This window comes from Aquila chrysaetos, chromosome 20 (assembly GCF_900496995.4).
Source record: "Aquila chrysaetos chrysaetos chromosome 20, bAquChr1.4, whole genome shotgun sequence".
NCBI lineage: Eukaryota > Metazoa > Chordata > Aves > Accipitriformes > Accipitridae > Aquila > Aquila chrysaetos.
Genome location: NC_044023.1, coordinates 3,066,861 through 3,092,242, shown reverse-complemented (window position 1 = coordinate 3,092,242; position 25,382 = coordinate 3,066,861). Strand labels below are relative to the sequence as shown.

Below are 25,382 nucleotides of genomic sequence, written 5' to 3'. Positions count from 1 at the left end.
AAAAGTTTAGCCATGCTTTTTAGTTAGCAGAAATAAGAGTTGCCCTTGATTATATTGCTCAATTAAATTTTTTAATACCATTTTTAGAAAAATCATTTGAAAACTTTTTAATTCATGGATCTGAATGGAGTTGATGGCATGGAAGGGCAAATGGTTCAGTAGAAACAAGAGCTAATTTTGCAGATGTCTAAACATTCAGAAACTTCCTAACTTGGTTGGTTTTAAATATAGGGCATGATATTAGAAGACAAGTATTATCATCCACATCAATTATTCATGAATACTACTTCTGAAATTTGGGACTGTGTTGACACAGGCAGAAAAAAGGAAAAAACCAAACTACTTTTTGCTAAAGTTCAGCTCGATAATTATTAGAGCTCTCTCTGGTCTGATGGACCTACTGTTTACCCCTGTAGCAAAGCTGCTGTTTCTGTTTTGTCAGGACAAACAGTTTTGGAAAATAATTGCTGTTCCAAATTAAAAAAAAAAAAGTCCTACTGGACAATGTTGTTCCCATCTCTGTCTTCCTTTTTGAAGAATTAATTTATGCTCACAATTCTAGTGCTTTCTACTGCTAGGAAGAGACCAAGAATTTTTTTAAATTTTGCATTTACTCATTAATAGAATATATTATTTATCAGACTGAGGCTTCTGTTTGGGTATGGTAGGACTGCCCAGTGCCTAAATCTCTGGAAGCAGAGCTGACCATAACCCTTCTGTTCATGTTTGTCATCATTTTTTATGTAAGTTAATAACTATGTACCATAAACCTAGGTTTTGCAAAAATTTGGCTTAAAAATAATGGTGCTAGACCACATTATTGTTGGATTTAGACAGCTTGTTCACATGTTGCTGCTTTCTGTCCGTAGACACAATGTAGCTTATAACTGTGTTGAACAAGTCTAAGATATGTTGAAACCATGTTTAGTAATAAATATACAAAACCAGTCTTGAACAAGTCGAAAATCTTACAAGGAAGCCAAGGGAAGTTTTGCTATTGACTTATATAGAGAGTAATAAGGTTCAAGCCTTCCTTAATCAGTTTGAAAACTGACTCAACTTTTGTGATTTTTAAGACAAATTACAGAGAGTGTCTTGATTGAATGGTAACAATTTTGGTGAACTCAGTAGTTGCATAATTTCACAAGCTCCATTGTGATCTACTTAACCTGTTTTTCATACAAATCACATGCAAGAGAAGTCGTATACTTCAAAACAAAGAAATATTAAGCCGTGTTGAGAAACTGATAAAAAGTTAATAATTTAATGTCTACAGCTACAGTAAAAACTTCCACAATTTATAATACACACTTCTGACTTTATTTTGTGAAAGTGGACTGTTCTAATGCATTGTATCTTGTAAATTTAAAGCTGTGCACTTTCGAATTAACAGTGCTAATTGGTGCACTGATTGAAAATGAGACAATTTACTTTTAAACTTTAAGTCATTAATGTACAACATTATTTGAAAGTTTAGTATGATCTTACGCAGTGTTGAACAATCAATTACATTTATGAATGATTTGGGAACATTTTTTAGTTTCCCTTTGAGTCTCACAACATGAATAATTGAAGATTGGTTCTAGCTACACCTACTGGAAATAGAATATGAATTAGATTACTTTTTCTAGATTAACTGGGAATGAAGCTTTAAAAAATACAATTGGGTGTAAACTATGCAAGACTTGTTTAAGCTGTAGTTTTTTAAACTGTACACAAAACAGTAAAAAAGCATGGATAATGTGTCCTAGCACATTAGGTTTTTGTGTCTCAGTATGAAATGGCTTTCAGTTTACTTGGAAGACTTGTATTCAATACTCAGTTTGAGTATCTAAACGCAGTATGTATTTAATTTAATGTAATTTAAGTACTGTAACCTTTTCATAATCAAGCAAAATGGTGAAATATTTTCTGAACTAATTTTCAGAATGTGTTGCAGTACTGTGCTGTGTGCTCTTGAAATATATAAATCTTAAAACCAGTGTTAAAATCAGTTATTTATGTTTTCTGAGGTCTTGCTTAACCTAGCAATAGATACACTATTTTGTAGAAACAAATATAATTGACTTCAGCTACTTTTAACTATTTGCCTCAGGCTACTAAATTAACTTTTCCATTCTCTGAATAGTTACCCTGACAAGAAGTCCCTCTGTTTCCTGTTCTTAATTCTTGCCTGACTGTGTGGATTGAACTGTGTGACTTAACATTAAAATGAGGTGGTGTGTGTTCCTTCCCAGTCATAAGACATATCGCCCTATTCCAGGAAACACCACCCACTATTGTTTCCAAGACTTTGCAGATCTTATGTACATTAGGTAATTTAATTGTGATACAGTAATTAAAACCAGAAATTCTTTTGCTCCCCACAAAAACCGTATTATGCTTTTTATAATATATATTCAAATTTTAAAACCAAGTAAAATATTCATATATATATATATATGGCATTGTTAGAAGTAGACACAAAATTACATTTAAAAATTATAAAGAAATTCTAACATACCTATATTGTTGCTATCTCAACACAGAATATTTGGTTCTTCTTGCTGTGTGACTGGCTGTTAACACTAAGTATTCTTAGATGGGATAAACACACAGTTGTTATTTTAAGTTAGCAAGTCCTTATTAACAGAGCCATCCCTGCAGCTTTTCAGAATGTTGAATATTATTCACTGATTTCTTGCTAACCATCAATTTAGAGATGGTAAGTCTTTTTTTCTTCAGAGCAGTTTACGTCTCTGACAACTTGTTTTTAATTTTGCATTTTAAGTTAAAAAACTGGTTTTGGTTAGTTCTCAAACAAAAAGCCTTGTCAAAATGGAAAGGAGATGAATTAAATATTAAGAGTAGAGAATATGTGCTGGTCTTTGTGCCTGTAATGGAGACAGCAAGATGTGGAAACGGATATTTGTAGAATACTTTGAGCTTTCAAAAGACTGTAGAAATTGAAATTCTGGATAATTTGTGCCTGTTAATAATCCAGCAAGACATAAAGAAGATTACAATGAATGCTGGACTTTTATTAATCTTTTAAAAACATGTTCATGCAAGACTTCCAAGAACTAACAAAATGGTTGCACTAAGGATCTGCTTTCAGTTGATCTGTTCACCTATGCACTCCACAATTGTGTCAAATTGTGTATATATGAGATATGGTTGCTGCCTTTTCTCTTCTTCCTGGAAGCCTTCAGATATCCTTACACCTCAACTTCTAATTCTATCTGTGATTCTATAAAGCTTTGAAAATCACGCAAATTATCATAATATGTTGTGTACTGAAAATATAAGAACATGGTGATAACAGGCCACAGTGGAAAGGTCTTATCTTTCACTTTAATTATTACTTAGTAATTTTAGAAACTAACGACAATAATACCCTCAACAATTTTTTTTTTTTTGGCTCCTTATTTTTCATTGAAGCAATAGAATTAATTTTTGAAAAATAAATATTATAGCTTATCTTGAAAAGGATTCTTTTCTCAAGGGGAAAACCTTGGTAAGTTCATGAACTTCTTCCAGCAGTAGGATTAAGATCTTGATGTGCCAGATTTATCAAAGACATTATTCCATTAGTGAAGATGAGAAACGAAATGTGAATAGTATTTCAGTACTGCTAAGTCTTCACAAGCTTCTGATTCAAATGCTTGCATTAACAAGAATATTGTATAATGAAATCTGTAGAACATGTTGCAGCGCTGTATTACCTCTGCCAAGGAGCATCAGTGTGCATTTCAGCTGAAAAGATACGCCAAATACTGAGATGAGTCTATGAATCTGAAAATAAATATTTTGATTGGCCATGTCTTTAAAATGTGTTTCAATTGATTTTATGAAGACTGGCATTCTTCCAAAACTGCTGAACAAACACTTTGGGATTTGATCCTTCATCGTTTAAATAAATGCCAAAATTCCAATTGACTTCAAAGAGAGCAGAATTAGGATCTTAGTCACCAAAAGACATATTCTGATTTTATCTCATAAACAGGAGGGTCATGCGTGATAGTTTGTCTGAAAGACAGAAATAAGTACCTGAAGGGAAGTGGCAATTGGGTAAGCGTGTCTTCATTCAAATCAGTACTGAAGGCATGCATTAGTTTGCTTGGGGAAGGCAGCCTAATGTTGAAGATGATGTCTCTCATTAGACATACTGTTAAGCCATCAAGTACTAGCAGCTTGCACTTAACAAGCAAACTCCTTCAGCGTTCCAATTGTTGAAATTATTGATCGCTTCTATCTTTTTAAATCATTGCGGTGATTCTCAATCTTGAGTTTGTGATGTGGAACAGTTAGCTAGTGGTCATATAGCTGTGGCAGTCTAAGGAATAAGCACAGCAAGGTTTGCAGAGAAGGTAATATTTTGTATTAGATGTACTGTCATAGTTGGAAAAGCAAAAGAATCTTTTGACGTAGAACACTTACAGGCAAAGGAAAAACTGAAAAATTTAGGCTGGCTGAAGCTGAATCATTTGCTCTGAGACTGACTGAATAGGAGAGTTTCTCCTTGGCTTCACTGTCATCCAGTCACTTCCATTTCCCTTTTTTTCTGTTAGGAACTGGTTTTAGATTCTGTTTGGTTTTTGTTCTTCAAAGGTAGGTCACTTTCCTAAGTCATTTCACAGTGCAAATTCATAAACAGTTATATTGGCCATCACTAAAAGCATGATAAACTGCAACAGTAGACAAGAGTGAGCAAGCAGAGAGCTTGTTAGGCTGATTTCTCTGCCAAAGCCTACATCTTACCCGGGCTACAGCAGGCGTTTAAATTTATCAGATGATTGGAGAGAATTAAGTGGTCAGGCCTAAATGAGGAATGTGAGCTCAGAGATGGTTTGATTTGATGAAAAGAGATGGATGATTTTATGGAACTTTTGTTGTTGATAACTGGATGCTATCATATTCCAGACAGCTTTGGGTGCTTTTCTTTTGTCTAAAAACTATTGGCTGTAATGCATTTTCTGGAAAATTTTAGATGAAAAAAAACCTGCCTAAATATAGCTCTCTATTAACTTCCTCCTTCCAAATTCTCTGCATCTCCTATCCCTTCCTGTGTCTCACTTTCTCTTCTGAATCAATGATGGCAGCTATATCCATTTATAATTTGCTAGCTTAAACATTCTTTTCCTGCATTATTCCAAGCCATGCACCAGTTTTTTTTAGTCGCACTGATTTAGAAGATCATTATTTTCTCTTCTTCATGTTACCATTCACAACTCAGTTAATATATAGCCATTTAAGAATCATGGCTTGAACAAAAAATCAGAGATAGTTGACACTTTATTGGTTGATACTCTACTCAAAATACTTTGAATGTAGTGATGTGTCAATAAATATGCCAGAATATTTGGTTTGCAGGAATATGGGTAGCCAAAAGGACAGCTGATAACAACAGTGAGGCTTTATAAGGTACGCTGATTCCATCCATAGGCAGTACACAGGCCTTAGACTACAGCGTGAACTCAAGAAACAGATTTCTGATTAGCTTGGACATGTCTTAGCAAATGATGACATCATGAGAGGAGTCCTAGGGTGCTACTATAACATAGTTATTTAATACCAATGAGCACTGAAGAAAAATAGTTACAAGTAATGCGGATTTTAATGATTTTACTTTCTGCTGACAGTTCATGTGTAGTTGTTTGATTGCTAGATGTAGTGCAGAAGAGGGGAGTAGAACAGTGTCTTTTGAAGACAGTCCAATATTTGCAGTAACATGCAACATGAAACTGAGCCTGCAGTTTAATGTTATGAAGTACTAATGAAGACTGCACTCAAAGGTGGCTACTGTGTCTCAGCTAATGGATGGTAACATCTTACTGTGATAAGTGAGTCAAGATATAAGAACATCCCTGGTTTTTTGTTGGCTTTGTTTTCCAGAAACCTCAGTGTGGTTTAATTGAAAACTATTTGCATAACAGAACTTAGCTCCAGTAATTACCTCTTTTTATTACAAAATGTTTAGGAGAAGGCCTAATGTTAGTAAAGATAGTTAAGACAGACTCAATAACCTGTGGTAGACAAGCTTATTTTCTTGCATTTCAAATTCAGACTGTACAGATATTTGTGGGAAGAATGTTCTTAGCATCCGAAGACCCAGATTATAGGTAAGGGTTTCTGCTTTTTTATGGCTGGCTTCTTTCTAGTTAAACAAACAAACAAACAAAAAAATGTTTTCCTTTGAGCCAGAGAAGGGAATTTCATTCAGCTGTGAAGACAGCTGATTTGCCTCGGGGCAAAATGTGTGAAGAAACAGATGTCCAAAAAAGGAGAAGCACTACAGAATAAAATAATTGAAATTGCCAAATAAGAGTTTATAAATAAAGTATGTGAAAGCTTACTGTACATAAACTAAAATCAAATTTAAGATTACTGCATGCTATGTCGTATCTTAAAGGGCTCATCAAGCTAACTTACTGGTTTTGCATTCACAGGCTTGTTTCAGGCTTTGTACTATGACAGAAAATTTTTCCCATGTTCTGTAAATGTACGCGCATCATGTAAATATAAAGTATATAATTTTAAATTGAACCTTACCTGGATTTTTCTTGAGGATGTTTTGACTATATTCTTTAGAGCATTTTCTGTTCATAAAAAATTAACGACAACATGAGTCAAAACATTTAAAAATTCAAATTGACATTGAAGTGTTGTGAACTCTCTCTGAATTTTGCAAATTCCAGAAACACACTCTCTATAGGTCTTAAAATCTCTCTAATTAGAAATATTTCTTCTTAGGTAGTGGAATAATTCTTCAACATTAAATAGGTTACTGTTTAGACTTTCAATTCCGGCTCTTGGTGAACACTTATGTGCATCTTGGTCATGATTTTAATTATTATATTTGAAAAGTCTTATTTGGGTGTTATTTGGATGTTCTTAGATACTGTGATAAGCCACTACAGTCTGTTGGGGTTGTATGTCTGTCTGTCCCTAATTCAAATTTATATGCTATCAAAATACAGTATTCTGCTGAAACTGAACATTTGTTCACTCTAACTTTGTGGGAGAAAAAAAATCTCCTTACCTTATATGTGTAGGTCAGCATTAAGCATAGCATTTTGGTTTTGTCTCAAGAAATTATCTTACTTTATTTCCTTGTTGGTTGTTTCTTTTCACTGTTTCTGAAAAAAGGAAACACTGATTAAATAAGCACTGAATGTATATCAAAGACATAGAATTGTTTCCCGGGATGTTTCTTCATCTTTATGTTGTAAGAATAATTATAATGAATTTGATTTGTAATTACTGCCAGAGCAGCAATTCTGAGACTAGTCAACATGCAGAAGGTAAAAAATACAGTGGGATAAGTCTGGGCTTCCACTGGAGAGAAAAATTCTGTTCTTACTTGCCTAGTGTTAACTGCAGAGCTTTCTCTCGTGGCCCTCTCCCCCTGCCATTTTTGCTTCCTCCCCCCACTCCTATAGCCATAAGCACTTTGTCATGTTGACACTGGCAATCGAACTGTCTTGCTTTGAGTATGAAAGAACTACTTTTATCGTTTCTAATATGCAGCCTAGGGCCAAAACAGACAAAGCAATTTTAAAGGACTAGGTTCAGAAGGAGGCTGGAATTCCCATTGTACAGCCCTTGGGAGTATGACTTCAGTAACCAGCTCTGAAGCAGTTATTTATCATAATGACAGCTGTTGGTCTGTCCATACTTAGTCAGCTGAGTTCCACACTGTTTGATGGTAACTAGCTCGTTGCCATCAATCCTTAAAAAACAAAAATGGTTTGTTACGATCAGAGCTGTCAGGAGACACCGGTATTGTTTAATCTGTTTCTTAAACTTCAAAAATTATTTTTTTCCATATTTCTTAAAGAAGTTGGGCTGGGTCACTGTTTGGACACTTCCAAAGAACAACCTAATTCTTCAGGCAAATATAACATCAATGCTGAAGCCTACTTTCTATCGGGGAGTATCTTTGTGTGGCACTGATATCTTTACATATCCGGGGTTGTCTCTTTTATTAAGTCCCATATGGCACTGTCCCTACAGACCATGTCTGCTTTGTCCTGTTTTGTCTTAAGGAATTTTTATATTCTAGCACCTCTTGGTCCTTTATATTGTCAGTCACCATAAGCTTTTTGATGTCTACCCATCCATGCATCTTGTAGCTTGTCTTAAAAATCATTTTACTTTATATCTATCTTCTTTTGAACTCTCATCACCGCTGCTGTCAGCTTTCTGACACCTTTCTTTTACTGCAAAATACTTCCAGTCTGTAGTGATAGTGGAACCCCAGTTAATACCTTTTTCATCTCAGTTTCTGTGAAACACTTCTAAAAAATCTCCTGTAACTCATTTTTCATAGAGCTGTCACCAATAATCAGACAACCTAAATATGTTTATTCTTCAATCTCACGGCTGCTTGATTTCATTGGTTTAGGTGCTGCCCTTTCTTGAGATGCATTTAATTTGCGGTTTCGGTATGGATTATAAATCAAGGTGACACTACCATTTTCTCAAAGTAACAAAGATTACCTTTATTAATGTAAGCATACCATACTGTGTAAGTCAAGGAACATAACTGTATCACCTCTGCTATATTGTCCTGCTCATCTAAAGTTCTTTGAGTCCAGTTCACTGGCATGAAGGAATGCAATAATTATCCCATTCCCCATTGTCTTTTAATAAACCTTGACTCACTGCATAATTTTCTGTAAGTTTTTATGGTACTTCTAATCTCTGTGCATGAAATTTTATAATTGGAATAACTTGGAACTTGTTCTGCCTTTTGAATGATTTGTTGGTTTTTGACTTCTTTCTTCTTGTGAGCAGCAATACCATAATTTTACAAAAATTCCTCTAAATGAAATAATGTGATGTGCCTGCCCAGCTTTGTACTTGGTCTCCATATGAATTGCATTTTTCCTTGGTGTGGGAAAAGTACTAGTCTAGAGATGAATCCCTTTTTGATTGGCTGCTGTAAATAAAGCAAATAGCAATTGTTTCTAAACTAATGTCACTGATGTTATCACTGCCCCAGATTAGAACTTGACTGCAGTTTGGAGACATCAATGGAGATATATCATTCCTTTTATTGAACCGGATCTTTTAGGTTTTTTTGCTTGTGAAAAACAAATCCTACTCAGTTATTTAATGGGACATGAAGCCTAGACATAGTTTTCTGTCCTGAAGGATCGGAATTTAAAATAAGTTGAAACTACTTATTAAATTTATTTGTATATATTAACTCAGAATTTGTTAAAATACACATAAATAACTTGAGCTGCCACCGGATACTGTGTCTTTATCACCTGCAAGGCTGAAGATTCTCCAGAATGCAAAATTAAGCTGAAGGGAAGAGTATATATTTCCATGCAAATATAACATTTCCTCATGGTTCCACACCGGCCCTTCTCTGTACACAACAGAATCAATATACCTTTGGGCTTTCTGAGCCATACCATACCCTAGATGAGAAAGAGTGATCCAAACACATAACACGTAAGATTTGTATGCTAATTTGTATATGGTTTTGTTTAATATTTTGCTGGTTGTCTGGACCTTAACACAGCCTTGTGGACAAGATTGACCCACATTGAAAAGGTCATGAAGCTGCTCTTTACAAACCTGGCACTTCACATATCATTTCATAATCAGTGTATAGCTGCATCTTAAAACTCTTCCTTCCAATAATGCCATATAGGTAAAAGAGAGGGCATGTGTTGAAAATTGAGGTACCACTGCCAAAGCAGGAAAACAATGTTTGGTTGGTTGTACTTATAGTGTTGGTTGCACTTAGTCCTTGCATAGTTGATTTACATGAGATCCACCTCAACGCTGTTTCTAAATATCTTTTTGTGTCATGCAACATGTTCTGTAGGGGAATAGCTTTTGGCTATTTTGGAACATGGATTAAAAAACTTGCTAGAATATCTTAGAAAGAATCCTGTATTACCCACCCCATCCTTTTATAAATGAAGAAACCAATTTGAATTCATCTACCAGTTTCAGCTGCTGCCTGTTCTATTTGCCATGCTGTGGTTCCCTGTGTGTTTTAAACATCTTATTGCTATCCTCAGTGGGCACTGAAACTTTCAATGTTCTTGTTTTGAAATTTCACTGAGGCATACTTAGACTCTTACAAAATCCCTCCCAGACATTAGTGTAAGTGTGTTGGCACTGCATGTCTACTAGGACTCTGAGATTGTTTCTTTGATTGCTCATTTGTGAGCTTCTATTAAAAGATTACTTGTCCGTTAGCCAGGTGTATGGCCAACCTGTGTAATGGTGTCTGTATGTGTGTTGTTCTGGCTGGAGGAAAGTGGCTTAAAAACAAGCTTCAAGAACTGATTGACCTGTGTGGAAACAGACTGCACAGATGTGTTGTAATATCCTTCCCACTTCAGCAGACATGACTAAACAGACTTTGTCTGCTCTGAACAATTAAGATGTTTGCCAGTGTATGCAGGGCCCCATGCAAGTTCCAGCTTGTTCCCAACTGGTAGAGAAGTTTTTCAATTTGTGCAAAAGTATTTTAGCTGTTCATGTTCTCTTCATTTTAGGGTTTACTCAAGAACTTTAACTTTTCAAGGAACACCTTAGTCTTTGCATAAATAAAAACACTTCCAGTCTTCGGATATTTCTATTTTTTCCAATTCCCTGGAAGCAGTAGTTAACATAGCCAAAAAAGCAAACCTTGCTTTATATGAAAACAAAGTAAGAAAACCCAGCGATGTTTATTCATGACCACAACAGTTTTCCTGTCATCATGACTCACAAAAAGAATCTGAGAATCTCTTCTCAGAATTTTGCTTTAATGTGGAGGCACTTGAATGTAAATTTAGAGCTCTCGAGTGGTATCCCCAGGATGCAAATGGAACTGAGGACTGATGCTATGTCACTGATGTCAGGGGTAAATTTTTGCTGTTGATTAAATAAGACAAGAAGCAGGGAAGCCACTAATAAAAGCTCTGAGAGAGAAATAAGATTAGGTTTATCATGCTGAACAGGGTGATCACTGTGGGCATTGGCCCAGTGATAAGTTATTATAGGTGTGTGATTGGACTATCTGCTGCCTCTGAGGGTCTGGCTCCCAGTGAGAGAAAACTGCTGTCCTGAGACCAGTTGAAGACTCATTTATGCCTCAAGGTAGGCTGACAAACCGCTTACACACAGTCTTTTCTCTGAGGTGGACCTGTTTCCTTTAGGCTTCCTACTCTCATATCTGTCTCATGTCTATTTGGTAATTAGAGAAATTTTCTGAAGCTAGTGACTTTAAAGTATTGAATGCTCTTCAAAGAAACCATCACAGAAAATGAAGCATACAGATCCAAACCTGAGATATGATTGTTAATGGGTTGGGTTTTTTTAAATCCCTCAATATTGTTGGTTAATGTTACAGAACTTTTTTTGTCGCTGAAATTTTAATTGAGCTGTATTACTACAAAGACAAAGGAATACAAAAGTTTCCATGAGCAGCTACTTCCTTACATCACCAAAGTCACCCAGAGCAACAATATTTAGATACCAGATTAGCAGGAAATGACTACATCAGACTACGGCAGCTAATCATTTAGTCTTTCAGAAACCTTTTGAGCTAGAAAAAAGTTCCGTGACTTTCATAAGAAGAATTATAAAACATGTATTTGTAATAAGTGTAGATTATTTGTTCTGTATTAAAATAATTAGATGGTATTTGGTTTAAACTTTGCTACCTAGGTTTTTCAGCTGGAAATGGAACTTCACCATGGTGCATGCTGAGCAGCACATGAAAAAGAAATGCCATCTCCCTCTTTCACTTAGCAGTCCCCCCTCCCCCACCAACAAATAAACCTTTAAAGTAAATAAGAGGCAGTTCGGATGCTAAACCCATTAGAGGATTTAATTGTTCATGATGAATATAACTAAGTAATCTGACTAACACAATAATGTTGATACAAATTTATTATAACACCTAACTACCAGTTATTCAATATATTACAGAATCATAGAAAATTGAGACTGGAAGGGAGCTCTGGAGGTCATCGCATCCAGCATCCTCCTCAGTGCAGGGCTGAATCTGTGGGCAGCTTGTCCCAGTGCTTAATCACTGTCACTTCACAATTTTTCCTTATGTCCAGACAGAATTTCTCTTGGTACAACTTGTGCCCATTGCCTTTTCGTCTTTCTGTACGTGCTACTCCGAGGAGTCTGTTATCTGATTCCATAGCTGATTATTTGCTGGAACAGAGAGAGGAAATACTTTACTAAGAAGTTACAGAAGTATCTAACATAGTGAACTTCATATGCTGTTTACTCCCTGAATTTCTTCGTAAACCTTTATTTTCAATGCTAAAAACTAGTTTAAATCAAAGTTGAGCAAAATAAATTTTAAAAATATGTTTTCATAAAGGGTTTTCTTTTGTACTTTACTGTTGGAAACAGTTACTGAAGGGAGTTACTGAACTCATATTTTGTCTTACAGAAAGGAGGAATTGCTTTTTTAAAGAAAATCGTTCATTCAGGTGGAATATATGTGACTAGGAAGATTCTTCCTATTTCTTCAAAGCTTACCTTATCTGAAGAGTGCACAGATAGAGCACTGATTTATAAAAATCACAATTCTAAATGAGCTTATTCTCTCAGTTATAACTGTATATATCTAGAATAATTTATAAAGGTTGGCTATGCCAAGTTTTGTTGATGACGCAGTCTTATCAGTGGAAGAAACAGCTCATGACTTTGAAGATGAAGGAAAACTTTCCTTCATCTTTACAATGAAACTAAACCTTGGATCGTTACATTAAATGCTGTGCAGAGGGGCAACAAAGAAAATAGTTCCTGCTTTTAATATCCTGTTTAATTCCCGCCCCCCAAATGAAATTGCTGTCTTTAGTAGTTTGAAGCTGTACTCACAAATTCTACTTCAACAGCAAAATTTTATTGTAGCCCGTCACTTGTTTCTTTGATGCCTGAGTGTTATTAATTTAGCTTTGAGGAATATCAAAGAACAAGTTACTAACTTGTTATCATACAGTTTTGGTTGAGGATTTATCCCCTGTGGATAGGTCAGTGTGGGAGAAAGCCCCACAGTAACTGATAAAATAGATGAGTGGACAACGGAAGCTTTCCTTAACAGCAGAATGACATGCAGCCTGTAACTTAAGATAGGAGCTGGCCTGAGCTATGCAGTGAAATAACGTACAGTTATGGACAAAGAATTTGTGATACATGGGAGATGTATTGCCAGCAGACACACACACACACAAAGATTTGTAGCTGGAATAACAGACCTAAATGGTAGATCTGTGCTCTGAATGGGATTAATGCAATCAGCATAACTCTCAGAACAATGAGAAAACTAGGGGAATTAAGGCATAAGGTGATGTGGGCTTTAACAAGGACCTTTGGACAAATAGGACTGTGTTAAAAATGCTTATGATATGGTTGAAAATTGTCTTGATGTGTAGCTCAAAGAAAGGCAGACTCTAATATCCAGGATGGTTTGAATTACTGAGAGGAGAAAAAGGGAGAGGATTTCAAAGGCAGAAATGACTGGTGCTTAGCTAACACTTCCCTGCTTACAGTTACAAAGAAACCAAATGCCATTTACATCTTTTGAAACTCCTTTTCTCTAATGTTGTTATTTTCATAGTGCCTTGGACCACAACCTGGGTATGATACGACTTTAATTCCGATTTAGCTCCTTAGAAAATATTTTCTGTTACCCATAATAAAAAATAAAATGGGGAAAAACATTCATCTCTGATGTGGAGGAAATCAAAACCTGTTCTTAGTTACAACAGAACTTTTTTATATACCGTTGTGAGGAGAAAGAAATGTTTCAATAGAATAGCAATTCATTTGTTTTTCACAGTAGAACAGAAATATTAGAATTACGTAAGAGCTTTAAAATAAATTTTGTGATAAAGTAGCAGGCATTTGAAAGGTTAATCCAAGAGAGGTGGTCAGCTTTACAGAAAATACAAAATTGTATCACTTTTCTGAGCTCCCAGTGAGGATGCTTTGGAGGAATACTACTCCTGAGAAGACCATACTTTGTATTGGATGTTTTTTTGTGGGGTTGTTTTGAAGTCTTCAGCATTACACAATAGGTGAATGCAACACTGGCATTTTCTAAGAATATTCCATCGAGCCAAAAAATGTTATGAAAATTTGGTGTTAAGTCAGAACGGACAAGAGTAAGATTATTATATATGGAGTTGCAAGCCAGAATGCAGCTTGTCAGTGAGCACTGTGCAGCAAAAGTTTACATAAGACAAGATCCATATTTAGGGAGCAGGATCATATGTTGCCAAAGTAAAGAGGTGATCAAAATAATTCTTGTAAGGTGTTTATTTTGGATAAAATCATTTATCTGCCTGATTCCTACATTGTAGCTATTCAACACAATCTTATGTTTCTCAAATTTAGACCCAAAGATTTAAATTAACATTATGAGAGTGCTCCTCAGATTTTTTTTCAGTTTAAAAAGAGGAGTTGCAAACAATAGCTTAATGTTTCAATTATTGATAGAGTACCTTTTGTGTTTTGGTTTATATCAAGTCTTCAGTTTTCTCCTATGCAATATCTATAATCACCTGTTCCTTTTAATTTCTGTTTATCATCAGTTCTGCAAGGAACTGAAGAGCTTTATACACTGAGTAAAATGAATCATTTTATTCGCTACTGAAAAGAAAACCAGTTTTTGAAGTGTAATACGATCTTAAATGTTTTATAAATGAGTATGACCTTGGTTTTGAATATTGTCCGAAAAGGTGTCACTCACAGCATGTTGTCAGACTGCGACTTGAGCCTGCTCCTCTTGGCACAAAAGGAAAAGCGCAGCCCGATGAAATGGCAGCACTGCTTTCTGCTGCAGTTTGTTGCTCTGGGGATACGTCTCAGGTGAATGCTGTTGTAGCCTGGCATCGCTTGGCTTGTGCAACCTGCTGGGAATCACAGCATGAGAGGAGATCCCTGTAGGCCCTGCCATATTTTACAATTTTCTGTTTGAATTAAAACACTTAATTGTTCAAAATTATGCGGAACCACCTCGTAAGTATATTCCAGTTCTTTCTCTGGGGGGAAGAGGAGGTGGTGAAGTGAAAATAATTGGATATTTAAGATAATGTAAATTTACTGCCATGAAGAAGTAAAGTATATTTTGATAGTGCAGGAGATCTGTTGCTTGTTTTAAGATGAATTTTGTGGAAAATTCATTTAACAGCCTTGGTTTATATTCTCATTTTGAAAACATACTAACTATATTTGCTGCCCTGCAATCAAACTTTAAAAAGTAGTTTCTCACTCTGTCGTTCACAGTTGGATTAACGTGTTCTTTCTGCGGTCCCCGTTGATCCCATAAACTCAGTGTAATTGCAATCATATAATAGGCAAAAAGATCAAAGTAATCCCATACGGGGGGGAAAGAGCATTCTGAGCCAAAACAAGCTGTTTGGCTTGTAAGCAATTGGAAGCCTTTACTATAGCACATCTGCAATGTACTCTGTGTTACAGAGCTCCATAGCGTGGCATGCTGCATACTTCGTGTTACTATGATACTGTAGAAATGCTGTAACAGTGCTTTGCTAAGCTTGACTAGACTAAATAGACTTGTAATAAAAAGGTTGGTTTGTACCAAACAGATTACATTGGAGGGGCTGTGTTAACTCCTCTTCTTTTTCAGAGCACTCGGTTACAAATTATGAAGTGCAACAGAGTGAGTTTGATTTTGAATTGGTAAGCGATTTGCTGCACTCAAAGAAACAAATCACTTGGCATGGTCACGCCATCTTCCAAAAGTTTTGTGCTATCAGGCTGAAATAAGGTTCACCTACTGTTAGGAGCTTGTTAAAACATTGTTTTCTTACTGCATTCTGGGAATGAAAAAAAACCAACAGGACAGCAAGTGGGTTTCCGCTTTGTTAAAACAAGTCTAGCAGGACAGATCAAGAAAGGGAAAATGAGAGAATTAAATAAGGAGGTTCGATAGCTAGGACACATACAAGTATTTGCAAACAATCTGTTAGTCCAACAGATGTTGAAATTATGCGGTCAGAAAACCAAAAGCAATTTTGAAAAGGGTTACAGAATCCTAAGCGTCATGCAAGACCCTCCTAGCACAAAATCTCTGCATGGTATCATCAAAATTCTTGTTTGTTCAGTTGTTTCCGTATTAATGGAAGTGTTATAAAAATAAATCTGACACTTGTACAAGTTTTCAGCTGAATCTGGGTTGGACATGTAGTTTCAGAACTTTTTCCTGAGTCACTACATAGGTTTTTAAGTGAACTTGAGGCTGCCTCTATTATTTAGAAAATTGTGTAACGTATGGGCATAGCAAATACTTTAAAGGCAGTGTGCTTGTAGAGGTCTGTTACTGCTGATGCACCTTGTGCTTTTTCGTGTTAATTTTATGTCCATTTGAAACAATAGGGCTTTGGTAGAACTAAACCATAAACCTGATCTGCTGCTTGTATTTCTAGAACATGTCTACCTTTATTTTCTAAATATTTTACTAGTTGTGCTTTTATATCAAGGCTCACAATTTTCTGGGTAATATTTATTTTTATCCTATTTGGTAAGCATAATGGGAAAAGTGACATGTAGGATTTTAATAATAGTCATGGGAGAAACAGGCACGTAAGATTTTCGTACAAATGCATTTATCTTCTCTAAGTTTTTGAGCTGTATAACGTGAAATAAAGCTGATTATTGCAGTATCATTCATGCATTTAATACTGGACAGCATCTTCCTTTATTCATTTAGTTTCAGCTGGTGTCTTCAGAAATTATTTTAGTTTCTAACTATATGAAGAGTATTCTTTCTGCGTAAGGGGAGAGAGGAGAAAGTTTTCGATAACTTCTTGATGCCTCCTCCACAAGATAGAAATGTTGTGTATACACAGCATGTATCTCCATGGAAGCAATGATGAGATTAGTGAAGTCACTGGATAAATCAAAATTTTAACAAATTAATATTTTGATTGCTTTTCAAGTTTGCTATTACTTATGTGTTATATACAGTGCACTAGAGGAAATATGCTTATACTAAAGACGTGTACAAAATGTGCATGTAAGATGACATAACGGCATGTGGGAAATATGTGTTAGTTTCTTCTGCCAAATATTATTTTCTGATAATGGGAATTGAGCTGAAAAGGATTCATATTACTGATTTCAGATTTATTTAAAATAATGCATATTTTGTTTGGTTTTGCCAGCTACACTCTGTGAAGATGGAGTGTGGTTGATTAAACAGGAAAATACCATAGGCGTAAGATTGAAATGTGACTCATGTCTGAGTTAGGTGACCTTCCAAGAGTACTTTTTATTGTTATGGGATTCTCTGTCTCATCTGAAAATAGTCTATGCACTTTAATCAGTCAATACAACTTCAAGGATTTCTGTGGACCTTTTTTTACTTATAGAAGTTGGGGCGTTTTCTGAAAATAAGAGGGGAGATTTTTCCAGTTCCAAAGGGTCTTCATAACATTTGGCAGTCTGCCTTTGTGATATGACGTGATTTGCACATATCGATATTAGTTCCTTCTTCCACCCCAAATCTCTGTCTCCATGAAGAGTGGTGAGATGATTGATTCTTCACACAGGCTGTCAGAATGCACATCCAGGAATGTGTCCCCTCTCTGACCAGCCATCTAGTTATGGTCTGAATTTCTTTTGAATATATGGGTTATCTGGTTTGTTAGGTGAATAGAACTGTACCTTTATAACTTAGTGTCTTTAAGCTGTTGAAAAGATTGGAAGTAGATGAGTCTTCTGTTCCTGTCAAGAAGGTGTTGCTCTGTCTCCCATGTGCAGGTGCTATAAAGAAGCATGGTGAGATGATAATGATAAAGGCCGTATTTATGGATATGTGATGGGTATGGGCTAATTTGGCAAAGATGATCCTTGTTTCAAGAGATGATTTATGTTTGGAGGTAAAGTAAAACACTGCAGCAGGATTCTTAAAGAGGCTGTGAAATCTCAGAAATATTTAAAACTCAGCTGGACAAGACCCAGAGCAACCTGATCTAGTTGGCCCTGTTTAGAGTGAAGTAATGGACAAAACAATTTCCAGAGGTATCCTCCAATTGAGCTCAGTCTGTGATTGTGACCCCATACTAGAACACTCAGTGTATCTTACGTATCATGTTTTATAATCTCTTTGTTGTTTCTGAATTATTTCTGATATTCATTTGAATAGCTTGTGTAATTAAACCACTGCTCTTTTTTAATCAGTAGCTATGAAATGTTTGATTCTGTATGACCTGAAAGCTAATTTACAGGTCTTAGACAGCAGTTACGCATCACCTGTGAATTAAAAAGACGTGGTGGAACATGGCAAGCTATTGATATACAGCAAAACAAATAAAGTCTGTGTAGTTGGAATGGCATAGACTCAGATGTATAAATGGTGTTAATTATTCTGAGAGATCCATTTATGTATATGATCCTGATTTCCTGTACAAGGCTGTGAAACCCTTGAAAGTAAATGTGCATTTACATCTACATTGTGAATTTTTTGCAGGATTTAGAAATGTAATGAATATAGACTTACACATATTTTTATTTTTAATGTAAAATCTGGGTTCATCAAAGGAGGAAGATGATAGAAAAATTTGAATATGTACTTTTTATGTACTATGATGTTTTCATTTTCATTTCAGTCAAAGGGTTTACATCAGATCTAATCATTACTATGACATGTATTTACGTTAATTGTGGCTTCACTCAAACACGCGTTCAGTTCAGGTAGTTGCCTTTTTGTGTTAGTGAAATGAAGTTTGAAATCCCCCCCAGAATAGGATAATGGCAATCATTAAACCTGCTGGGGAGGTGGTTGTTTGTTTTCAGTTTTTAAGAGCCTGAGGAAAAGACTTAATAGTAGAAACTATCCTCTTAGGTATACGTCATTCCAACAACTCAAGTGCTGTGCCCTGAAAAATGGCCTTTTCAGCTCCAGAGCACTTTTAGAGGGGTAGAGAAATTGTTTTTATATTTGCTTGCTTCTCTGCTTTGGGTTTTTTCCTCGTAAAACAAGACACAATGGAAGGAAATGTGTCTGAGGCATTCTTATACCAAAAAAACCCTAGTATGCATTTTTTTTTGTTCCTTTTATTGCATTGTTTCATTAACTGTTAGTCATGTCAAAAAAAAACCCCTCCTTTTTATGAATGTTTTCATATAATAGTCTGATGAATACCTAGGAAAACTGCTATAAAAACAGAAGGGACTAATTACTGTCCAGTGCTACTATTTGTATATCTGTTTGGAACATATTATTAGAGGATATTAAAAAGGCTTTCTAGCTAGAAGTTTGCACTGTAAACAAATACTTTCTGTACTGTTTACTTGCCTTTTTCCGTGTTGTTCTTAAATATATCTTTCAAAGTATTTGGAATCTTCAGATGCCAGTTCTACAAGATATTTAGAAAATGGTCCAGTTTCAAGTGTAGGAGCCAACTGAGCCCATGTGCTAAGGAGCTTGCTGTATTTGCATATTAACCAACTGCTGCAGGAATAACTCAAACGTAGGTAGGTCAGTCAAAGTATAAAGCCCATCTTGGAAGAGGACATTTTCAGAAGACGACTGTGATCCCTCTGTCCCAAGCTCCTAGAACACTAGGTGCTGGACAAAAAGGATACAAAAATTGAGTAAACAGTAAAGGGACAGAAAATCAAATTCAAGATATTGCAGCTGGCAAGATGGAAATCAGTAGGGTGATTTTGAGAGGGCCAATGTTTGCATTTTGTATGAAAAGTGAGGCTACTCATAAGAAGTATTATACATATATTCAAGAGAATTGCATACAAGAGGAACTTGAAGAATAATGGTTGCTGTTGGCTGAGATCAAAATGAGAATGCCTCATGACCTTGACCTTTTAAGCTGTGGTTATGGGCTGAAAATACAGAATTCTGGAAGGGCTATAAAGGGAAAACAAGCATCAGTCAGGGACACCATCACTGAAAAAAAGTACAAAGATGGACTTGAATTTTATTCCAAGGTAGTAAACCATTCAGACAGGAAAGGCTGTGAAGGCAGAGACAGGAAAAAAAGAACTTGTGGAGGTACTAGGGATGCCAGGAATTTGTCAGCCATGTCAACTAGCTAGGGTAGGACCATTGTGTACAGGGATCTGGAAAAATTATCCACGATTTTCTCTACCTGCTATTTAAATAAAGCAGCTTGAAGAAAGAAATGCAGTTTTTATAATCCTTGGCTTGGATTTTTTTTTTTAAGGTTAATTTCTTTTTGTGTGTGTTTTAAGTTTGTAATTTCTGTGTCAGCTGCAGTAGAGAGGTATCTGATAGTTAATTCTTCAGATTATAGCCAAAACTGATTTTAGCTATAGTATAATTATAGAAAGTTGGCAGCCACTTCTGAAAAAAAGTAGCTATATCCTGCTGCAGAAAAAGACATCTGTTGTAGAAGACCAGTTAGGTGTGGACTGGATGAACAGTTGCTGTGGGGAACCACGGTGATTGTTGTATGATAAGCTCTTGCCACTGGGAGCACGAGTGGATCCTTGTTTAAGTGCATTACCTTGGTTTCTTAGATAGCAAAGAAAATACTTCACTGTAGAGTGCACTGTGCAGGCTCTGACATGCATCTAGATGTAAATTCTGAACAAAGCTAAATGCTCATGTTAGTGTAGAATACTGTTCACGTTGGTTGTTCATTTATGGCTTTTTTTCCTGTGGGAAAGGGGGATGGGGAAGGAATTGTTGAATATGCAAAATGCTTGAAGTGTTTTCGGTTTCAGTAAGATGAAGGGTAGTGCTTACTGTGCATCAAGTATCCAAGATGAAAGGAGGGTGCTGAACTTTATAATTATCCTTCGGTCTATGCCATGAAGTCTGAAAAAGTTGCATGTTAGAACTTGCAGGCATTTAATGAATTTCAAGTTGCAATTTCATTTCTGTTGCCTTTCCAGAAAGACATAGCCAGTGGACCAAGATGAATACTGAACAAGTCACATAAGGCATGTTAATGCAGCCTGCTATGTCTAGTTCATTTCTAGTACAAGTATATTTAGACATACATGCACACATATTTTGTAAAGTAATTTAGGCTGCCAAAAGTTCTGATGTACTGTCTCTCTGGTAGTGCATAGAACAGAAACACGTTTAACCTAATATCTATCAAAAAAGCTCACATTTTATAGCTATAAAATAATTTAGTTGCTTTAAATTTAAACATATGCTTCAGTGAATTCTTTTTTTCATTTGTTTAGACTTCCTGAGTAAGTGTACATTTCTAAATCAAAGACTAAGATAAGATAAGCCTTAATTGATCTGGGAAGCCATATGTTCTCATGTGATACTCAGCTGCACTGTTTGATGTATGTAACACCTAATTTTCAGCCCTTGCCTCTGCCTGTAAAATTTTACTTTTACTCTTCACCGTATTTGGAGCATTTATAACATAGTAAATACTGTGGTTTGCATAATAAAACTATTCCAGGTTTTTCTAAGCAGGGTGTTTTGGTACATGTGTATGTAAATTTATCTCAGTTGTGTGTAGAAAATAGTATGTGTGGGGGTTGTTTGTTTGTTTTGTCTCTCTTAATGAGGTAGCCATTTTTGAGGCAAATCCTGCTAGATACATGCTGGCAAGAAACTTTTACGAATCCCCTAAGGATACATTTATATTCTTGCAAGTTTATTTATAGATAAACAGTAGTTACCTATTTGAGTTACGTATGTTAATTCTAAGATGCAAAGCCACTACCTACTTCAGTAGGTGAACACCAATTTTGGAACCATTGTCGTGGAAGTTAAATTTCAGGTACCAGGTGTTACTGTTGTATGAAGGAAATTCAAACCTCTCTATTCAGTAGGATTTATTGAACGTGCAGTCTGGAACTGTGTAAAATCAATCAGTGGGAACTTGTGAACAGTTAAGTTAATACATAGGAGGCTGTTTTTTTCCCCATTCTTCCTATTATGTAAGAAATAATACTTGTAATTTCAGGAAAATAAGTGTGGGAATTCTTCTCTTATCCTGAATAGACATAATTTACATCTGAAATTTAAGAACCTCTACAAGGAAGTTTGAATATAAAAGCACGTATTTGAAGAAACAGGTGCATTCAGATAATCTGTCCAGATTTGTACAGACTGGGCTGGTTTTGACAGCTGTTTTATTATCTTCCTATTTTATGAGTTCTCCCGTCATTGCCTGTAGCTGCATTTAGGTTTGACTCACCCAGGTGTGCTGCAGGACAGAAGAGAAGTGAAAACAAAATCCAAATTCACAGCTTGGTTTGGATATCAGATTCTTGTCGTGACAGTCATTTTAGACATTGTTGTTCATGGCTTTCTGTATTTCATGATTTCTCCTCTTAAAAGTTTCACTCTTTTGAAGTAGTATCCAAAGTTTGCGTAGTCATGGTCTATGTAGTTTAAAAGTCTTTTCATGAGAATGTGTATTGCTCTTAACTAAGAGCCTATAATGGATTATAATGTAGCTGTCGGTATTGACACTTAACACAGGTTCTTTTGCACAATATCATGTAGCTTGTTTTCTTTAGGTTAACTTTTGTATTGAATTCTTCCCTGTTGTTTCACGTTCTTCTCTCCCCTCTGCATGTCATTTATTAGGGCACTACCACTTTCTCCTTTATAAACCTTAGTACAATTCAACACACAGTGCTATGCCCCCTCCCTGGAAGTGTTGAAGGCCAGGTTGGATGGGGCTTTGAGCAGCCTGGTCTAGTGGAAGTCTGGTCTAGTGCCCCGCTGGCAGGGGGCTTAGAACGAGATGATCTTTAAGGTCCCTTCCAACCCAAACCATTCTATGATTCTATGGTTGTGACTGCTCTGGTAGTTAGATGAAGTGTAAACTTATAAAACTGTCTCTTCTCCTGGAAGTAAAATAATAGCATACTTTTCAAATGTTTAAAAATAATTCTCCTCAATCCAGGATGTTTGCATAGTGGTTAAATACCTGTGAACCTCAGTTTCAGTCTTTTTGCAAATATTTTTATGTTAAAAGCCTCCTAGAAAAGAGCTGTGCTTTAGACAGGAGAGAATTTGTCATTCTTTTCTCTTTACTTTCATCGGCTTGTTAACAATGAACGTATTTCCTAAATAACCTAGTAGGCACTGCTGCTGGCTGCGCAATGTGCTTGGACTGTTAGTCTTCGAGTTACTTGAGGCCCTCTATGGGTTGCCTGTCCTTGACTATTAAGGCCAAATACAGGGAACTGCTTTCTTCCCTTTAGTTTCAACAAAAAGAAATTACACTGCCGTTGGAGCTGCTGTTTGTATTGTACAGGGTGTTAGAGCAATGCAAGCATTGCACATTTAGACATGTAAGGCAAAAAGGCTTTCCGAGCTTTACAGGAATTATGGAACAGCTAGCCAGTTCCTGGATGGAAGTATTTTCATATCACAAAATTACAAATGTAACTGGCACCCTTACCAGCCTTTCTCTGTAAAAACCAAACAAACAAAACGGAGAGTGTACTTGCCTTCTCACCCACACTGTTCAGATCAGAACAGATGATGGGAAAGCACAGAGCAGAGAGGCTGGCTACACTCCCAGTATATCTGTTTAGCAGATAAAGACGACTGTTTTTAGGGCTGTTGGTTGGCTTCTTTCACTTTTGCCTTTGAATCACCTCATGGTGTATTTTTAAAAGTATTTATTGAGCTGCTTTGACAGAGAGGTGTGTTTGTAAGGGTTACAGTCTATGGGCTTTGTTTTCAAAAATTAGAGTGGGCTAGACAAAGGTGGACTATCACTCTGAACTTTGGATTTCTTGCTTTTTGCCAGCTTGAATCATACCATAAACTCTATTTAAAGATTTGGGGTTTTGTATATTTTTTTCCACATCCTTGACCCTGACTGGTGAGCTGGACATTTGTGTTTGCCTTGGCAAGCTCCAAGCTGCTCATCTAGGGCAGGATGAAAACTCTTTTTTCCTTTTGTAAACAAACTGTTCCTTCAGTATTTTCCATAAGGATTTACACCACCATTTTGCAACGCTTCTAGGAATTGAGAAAATCTTGCCATTCAGAGTTTTCATTTTACACAGCTTGTAGCACTGCATAGAAATGTTTGATTTTATAAGTTTTCTGAGGTTGGATTTGAAGAGCTTTTTTCAGAATGTTTTCAAATTCCAGAAACACTACATTTTGTCTTCAAGGGGTTTATTAAAGCTATAGGTCAATATTCATTGTTGCCTGTCTAGAAATGGGGTTGTTTGTATTTTTTGTCTAACAGTAATGCATATGTGTTAGACAATGCAACTGTGAACACTGCCCCATTGTACTAGGCACTGTATACATGTAAAATACTGCTTTGTGCCCTGAAGAATTTGCAGTCTAGAGTAACTGTTCACATTCTGTATTTCTCTGGATATATTTTAGTGGTCAGGATGTAAAATGAGAGAATAACTTAGTGGGCCACTTTATGGCGACACACAGATTATGTTTTGGAACAAATGAACTGAATTTCATTTTCCACAGGGACAAAGGACTGATGGTGCTCCTTTTTTGTTAGGTCATTTGCAGTGAGGGACTCACAGTTTTGAGTGCTGTATGCCATAGAAGTGGCATTCTTGTTCTTGTAATCAAAAAGACTTGTCATGGTACTCCAGCAGTACTGCTGCTAATTTAGGCCACTTTGAAATACTCTAAGTCAGAGATGAAGTTTTATATATTATAAAATTGATATTATGATATTATTAAATCCAAGTCAAAGCTGAGTACCCATGTTAGTCCTGATCCCAAGCTACTGGAAATCCTGCCAAGAGGAGGAGGGTATTTGCCATGAGCTAAGCCTCCAAAAAATCATAAAGAGTCTTTTAAGAGCACCCACGTTTCTCTGGAAGAAAAAACTTGTAGTACATATTCAGGATATGTTCTCCCCCCTGCCCCTTCAAATAGTTCTGCTTGCAAGTCCCTGTATTTTTCCTCAGATCATGTGTTCTGCTCCCTGGTATGAATTTATAACGCTCACCTTAGTATGTTCACAAGGATACCGGATTCCTTGATGTTCTGTGAAAATACTCACTTTTTTCCTGCAATCTATAATGGTTTACTGAACAAGGGAAAGTAGCAAAGTAAAAGTACAATTATATTGTACTGCAGAAAAAAACTGTGTTGTTTTTAAATTTCTTTAAACAATAGGAAAGAAAAGATTTCCATATAACTTCTTGTCTTTATGCTGCTGGGTTTGAGATCTAGTATTTGAGTGCAAAACGAAGTATTGGGGAACAATTAGTTCTTTATAAATGTCTTGAAAATTTTCTGCAGTGTTTAGTAAAGTGTGCTATTTACTATAAGTTATTATTCACATTAAGTATGTGCCAATGAGTCAGCAAACCAAAACAAACTGTCTGGTTTTTGGTCTATGGCTTACTGTAAATTATAATAAATAGCAAATAACCAAACTGACAGTTCAGGAACAAATGCTGAAAAGTGTATGTTAAAAAATACCCCC

At 36.0% G+C, this 25,382-nt stretch overlaps 1 protein-coding gene across 3 annotated transcripts in view; it reads left to right on the top strand.

Moving 5' to 3' along the window:
* Positions 1-25,382, top strand: part of ATG7 (autophagy related 7) — a 132,161-nt gene that overhangs the window by 86,132 nt on the left and 20,647 nt on the right. The window lies entirely within an intron of this gene.